The sequence below is a fragment of the Protopterus annectens genome, chromosome 5.part1, assembly GCF_019279795.1.
Source record: "Protopterus annectens isolate FY-2018-M chromosome 5.part1, PAN1.0, whole genome shotgun sequence".
NCBI lineage: Eukaryota > Metazoa > Chordata > Ceratodontiformes > Protopteridae > Protopterus > Protopterus annectens.
This window is the reverse complement of record NC_056736.1, coordinates 299,405,691-299,412,421: the sequence shown is the minus strand read 5'-3', so window position 1 is coordinate 299,412,421 and position 6,731 is coordinate 299,405,691.

The window sequence follows — 6,731 nt, the reverse complement described above, 5'->3', positions numbered from 1 at the left end:
AAGACAGAACAGTCTGTATGGCAGGAGGTGGTAGGCCTGCATTTACCCAAGGTGGATTGTATGGTAATGTACATCCAGATACCTTAAGGCAGCATAGACATGGTGTGTGTGGACGGTCACATCTGCTTTTATCATGTGCACCATTGGCTACTGACAGACATCCTAAGGACATCATAGGATAGTACCACTGCTAGTACGTAATGCTCCTGTGGACTACAGCAGAGATACTGGACAATATATGTGGACAGTCTGACACACTCTGGACAGTCCAGAGATATACACAGAACCTGTTAGTGCAAGACATGTGGCCCAAGCCTGACAATGTGGATGATAGCCATGTAGATGGGTATAACACGTAACTTCTGGTACACATTTGCCCCCATAGGTTATGCATTCTTACACCCCTGTCTGTACTGACACTTGATAACTGCTGGTACGGAGGTGCCATGGCCACATACTAGTCACTAGATATTGACATACATCTGTACAGCATCCCACTGCTCTGTCTGACATACATGACTGTTATGGTGGCCCGGCAGCAGTACATCTGGCAAGTATGTGGATATGACATCTCACTGGATAAGTACACTAAGCTGCTAGGCATGTAACAATGCATTGTGCAGGCTGCAGGCAGATTGGCTCAACACTAGCCTACACTTTCTATGGGGAAATGCACATGTACCAGCATGTATAGTAGGCTCTACAGGCATGTCACAGCACAAAGTATGATACACCTGTGTGAAAGTGCATAACTGGAACCAATGTGAACACAGCCACAGCAACATATGGTAAGCTAGTGTAATATTACAGTATATGGACAATCTGTGCAACACCATCCTCATATGTGCCACTCACACACTAACCCTACATATACTGGACCACTCCACAGTGTTGTCCAAAGCCTGTCTGTGGTATGGGACATGTGTGTGTATGGCCCTACAAATGTGTAAGTTGATAGGGTAACATACAGTGGAGCAGCATGTAACATCAGATAGAACAGGACCATGAACAATGACATCTACCACAGTCTGCACACAGGCCAAAGTACATCTGAACAATACACAAAGTGTCGACAATCACCATGAGTACACAGACCTCAAAACTGTACACACAATCACAGAATGTCCAGGTTATGTCATAAATTGTAACCCCTACTACACATAATATGTGTAGCAGTCTGATATCTCACTGGTTTGTTATCAGCTATGATGACAATAATTAGGGTGTACAGCACATATGCACCTCTTAGTGCATGACATATATAAAAAGATTGACAGAGTTGTTGCTGGTGGCACATACACAGGGCCAATATTGACATGTTGCTGTGATACCCTCATACATTTACTGTTGTAACAGGGTTTGTTGCAACATATGTCCTATGAGGGATATGAAGTCAGTAACTCTCACGGCTGTCACCATCTACAGACTGCAATCCTCACACTACCTTCTGCAGTTCACAGACAGGTGCTCTGTGGGTAACACATGAAACAAAAGGCACCACACACTGCCCAGTCTGCAGAAGACCCTACAGATGGGGGGTTCCTCATAAACATAGCACTGACATGGCAGCTATTAAAACATGTTGGACAGCCATATCCACACACACCCTGTTAAACCAACATTACTCCAAATGCAGTTTAGCAGCACTTACAGTCTGTAGTCAGGTCAGGCACATCACCCTCCTGTGTGTTGCCCTGTTTCCACAGTGTATGTTGTTAGAGGTAGATCCCCAATCCATCTGAGATGCTCTTTGCCAAACAATGGATCGAGTTCCTGCTCACAGTGAATGTAAAGGTCCATCACCAACATGATGTTCCTAGATATTGGAGTGTGTTTCTATGCAATTGGCTATGGGAATGTTACCACAGCTGTTCCACATGCAATCAGCTAGAGGAGGGCTGCAATTCATGCAGAGGCCATCAGCTGATCATGAGCAACACTTAAAATACACATGCTACTGCCTAAGCACAGCAGGTGTAAGTCTCCACATCCACCAGAGAGGAAGTGAGAGAGGCAGACAGAGGCAAAGAATAGTCAGGGAGGGGTGGGAGAGTAAAACATAAGCATGTTTGTGTCACACACCTTTCACTACAGGCTATCAAACCCCTGATGATTATGTAGTGCTATCACATGTCTATGCAGTTATTGGATGCACCACATAGGTTACATGTTGAGGAGCCCTCAAAACATATATGTGATGGTGAGTGACATTTGCAACAGGGATATGGTGGCTATATGGTAGGTGTAGTACACTTGCCTGTCCGCATGAACAGGTGCCAGCTTCAACACAGACACACTTTCACAGGGATGCACACACATTGACATACTTGGCAGGGCCAGGAATACAAATTGTCACTAGTGAGATTGCCACGATACATTACAATGCAGGTATCACATGCACCACAGGGGTCATATGGAGGTTATATGGGCAAAGGGTATGTGGAGGTGTCTGACATCAGACAGCATGCTTCAGTATGCCAATGGGGGTTGTAGTGAGTGTAAATTTGGTCATACACATCATATAACACACACACACACACACACACAGACACAGGGTGCCAGTACTAACTTGCATGGGTGCATTGCTGCACGGGTGTGTTGTGGTCGACTGTGCCAGACAACTATACAAGGCTAGGTGATGAATATATCTTGCCATCAGGCCACAGGACAATGGTCTTCATTGTGGCTCAGGGGTGTAGTGTCTGGATCTGACCACACAGATGGGTATTGTATTCACCATCCAGTCACCTGGGTGACTATTGGGTGTGGCCAATGCTGTGCATTGCTTGCCATCTATGCGTTCCTTAGTCCATGACATGGACTGTGTCTGGGATGTACACGCCTCCCACATGCATGTACAGTGACATGTGGAACTGTACCTGGGGTGTCTGGCCCATGTTGTGTACACAGATTGTTATCATCAGGTATGCCAGTCCTTGCCTCATGTGGTGGGAACTGTTAACGAATGGCAGGTTGACCCAGCACCTATATTGATAGCATGATACCGGTATTCCCTGGTGTCAGTGGCATCTGTCCATACAGGGCATGTTTTCAGGCATGATATGTCCTTTGTGGGTCACATTTGAAGGCACCACAGGTGTTGCAGGTGTCCAGTGGGGAATATGGGGAAGGTGCAAAGTCAGCATGCACGTGCCTATTGGACTGATGGTCAGGGTGCCATGCCCACTGTAGCCCACTGCAATCGCACCATGGTTACTATCAGTGGGCAATATGCAGGGTACTACCAACATAGCGGCTGTTGCCTAGGCAAGTGTGTGTGTGTGTGTATGAGACATGGGTTGAGACTGTTATCTAGGTAATACTAGGGTTGCTCACTTTGTTCACCTCCCCTTGATGTCAAATGTAGGGGTATGGATATGCACCCCAGCCTCTTGGCTATTTCACATCTGTTATCCCTGTACAGTAGATATTGTGATGTATACTAGGGCCACCATATAAGAAAATTGCAAACCCCACTCCCTATTGACACCAGTTGTTACACACTCACACCCACCTCCACATAGGATACGAATTACAAGCACAGACACACACACACCTGTCATGGCTGGGATTAAAACTCCTACCTAACTAGTTTATTACAGTACAGCACTACGCCATTATAAGATGCATCTTGGAGATTGCTGGAGTACTTCTTCCCCAAAGGTGTATTTCACAGTGATAGACATCAGCAGGACTGGCAAAGTAGGGCATTTGAAGTGTAGCAAGTGTGACTAGCCTAGACACACACACACACACACACACACACACACACACACACACACACACACACACACACACACACACAGTTGCCAAGTATGGGATTAGAACTCCTACCTAACTATTTTATCACAGTACAGCAGTACACAGTTATAGGACGTGCCATGGAGATTACTGGGCTACAACCTTCCCAAAGGTGTATTTCAAGGTGGATGACATCAGCAGCCTTGCCAAAGTAGGGCATTTGAATGGTAGGGAGTGTGACTAGCCTAAAAAGCATTGTTGCCTACACAGACAGAGGCAGACACATACACACACAGTTGCCAAGTCTGGGATTAGAACTCCTACCTAACTATTTTATCACACTACAGCAGTATACAGTTATATAGGACGTGTCACAAAGATTACTGGGCTACAACTTTCCCAAATCTGTATTTCACAGTGGATGACCTCAGCAAACTTGTCATAGTAGGGTTATGGGAAGGCCAGAGTGTGTGCATGGGCTATTACCTATTCATCTAGGGGTTGATGCACCACATGTGGGCACACGTAGGGCCATATTCCATAGGTATGTGTATACAGCTGCTAGATGACTACTTCCGTGTACAGTCATGTTGCACAGCTAGCACTTGCACCACATAGTTGGTACTGCTGACAGATACCATTGGCTAGTATCTACAGTGAGTGACATTTGAACCTCATGTGGGTGTAGATATTTGGGTGTGTGCTGGGTGGGACAGGCCTGGATGGCACTTTGTCACAGTCATTCTCTTCCACACATCTATGTACATCTACTTTTGGCTTATTATAGTGTGTTGTCCTTGGATATATGTCTGTATTCCTATCCACTGTGTGTGCAAAGCATGAGTGGTGCATACTGAGGAGTGTCTGCACTAACATCTGCAACTGCCAGCTATGTTTGGTCCACTGTTGTTTGCAGACATGGGCTTCATGTGTGTAAGTGTGTGAGCATGCCCAGTATGACCTTTCAGTATGTTGTTGTCTGACATTGCCTTCATTTCTCTAAGTGTGTGAGCATGACCAGTATGCCCTTCTGTATTGCATGTGTGGATTGATTCCAGGTAGTTTGCACTCCAGTGCAGACCTTTGTGTTTTACACCTACAGGTAGCAAACTGTTTCTGTAGGGTATCCATCGATCATTCGGCAATATGGGGACAAAGTGTGCAGGGGATAGTGTGTACTGTAGGTGATTGTGTCTATGTTGCTTCAGCTACATGCATGTTACTGCTGTTAGCAGAGATATTCAGACACGTGTACTGTTATACACTGTGATGTTTTCTGTCCTCATGTACTGTCAGGTGGACATTCCTGCTCACAGTGACTTCTTGGGGGACAAGGGTGACTGCAGCTGTGTGCGATATTGTGGATAGACACCTACATATTCATGGTAGTTTATGCCATCCTGGAGGGGGTGCTGCAGACACTTGCTTCTGGGTCTGTGTATCTGGTTCAGCACCTTGGTACAGTTCTGGCAGGGGATCCCATATATGTAAATTCATCAACATGACAGTATAGCTTTATATTGCTATAGCAATACCTCACAGCTGTATAGATTCTTGAAGGTTACCCAGAGGCAGGGGTCATGTGTCAGAACATTACCCCTATTGTGGGGTATGGCCAGGTTTGTAGGCACCCATTTATGTGTTTACAGCCAGGGATAGTGTGTGGACACCACTTTGCGTCGGATCTTGCACATTCCATGCTGCCCACGCTCTCACCCCCCTCACAGTTATTCTCTCCTCTTCCTTACATTATGCATACATTCACTGATACTTTCCCTAAGGTTATCACCCCATCACGGCTGTGTGTTGGTGTTTGTCAACAGTTCATGCAGTGAGACATGGTGGACAAGTTACTGTGGTTTGTCCACATGGCCTTGCATATGGCATATGTGGAGTGTGTTGTGTTGTTAATTGGTTGTCCATGACATAACATGCATTGGCAGTACGTGTGAGACACAGGCCCTTGGCAGAGGCTTGTGGGCCATTAGCTGTTGATGTACGCCAGATGTGGCAGGCCGTTGCATTCTGTCTGTCCTGCAGTGTCAGACCACCATACAGTATATTCCCCTGGGGTGACAGGGTAGGTGTGCTAGGTGTTCATGTCACTACCTTCTATCAGCCTTGATCGGTGGTGTGGATGCTGGCAGGGTGCTACCTACAGCTGGTGACACACCTGCATGGGACACCTGCACTGCATGCTGCATTCTTTTGCTATTGCCATATACAGCTGGTGTCATATTGTACCCACTCCCCACAACAGGGGTACAATCAGAGAGGTACCTGTGGGTGGTGTTGCGTGAGCTGGGTGCATGTGTGCTATGGACACTACATGCATCTGACACACAGATATGCATTGGGCATTCCAGTTATGCTTGCATGTGCAGGTACATCAACTGTTTCCAAATACATCAGTCCTACAGCCTTTGTGATCTGCTAGTGTTTGGGCAGACAACACTGGTATCCCCTACTACAGGACCAGATAATGTGATGCATACCTGTTTGTACTATTCCAAGGGTGTGTCCATTTCACAATGACACAATATATACTGTATGTCTGGAGTACTTTCCCCTGTGTACTGCTAGTATATCTAGCCCAACAGCCATGCCATGTCAGTCTTTCAGATGGTGACACATATTACCACCATACATTTGCAATGGCTTATTGCTAGCTTGCGTTATACTGGTGGGTATTGTGGTTGGCACTGCAGTTGTGAGGACTTGCCCCTGTCATCAGTGGTAGTGGGCAATGGCCACTAGGTCTTACCTCAACATGCATACATACCGACCACTCTCACACAATATGAAATACACACCGACCTAATACACACATACCTGCATATTGTGCAGATGCTACAACCTATCTTGCTACCTTGGCCACCTCTGTACATCTGTGCTCCACTGGTATTATACCTACACATACATGTTCCTACATTTCTACATAGTGTTGTGGGGGGAACACTTGACTGTTACAGCTTGTATACATCAGATTG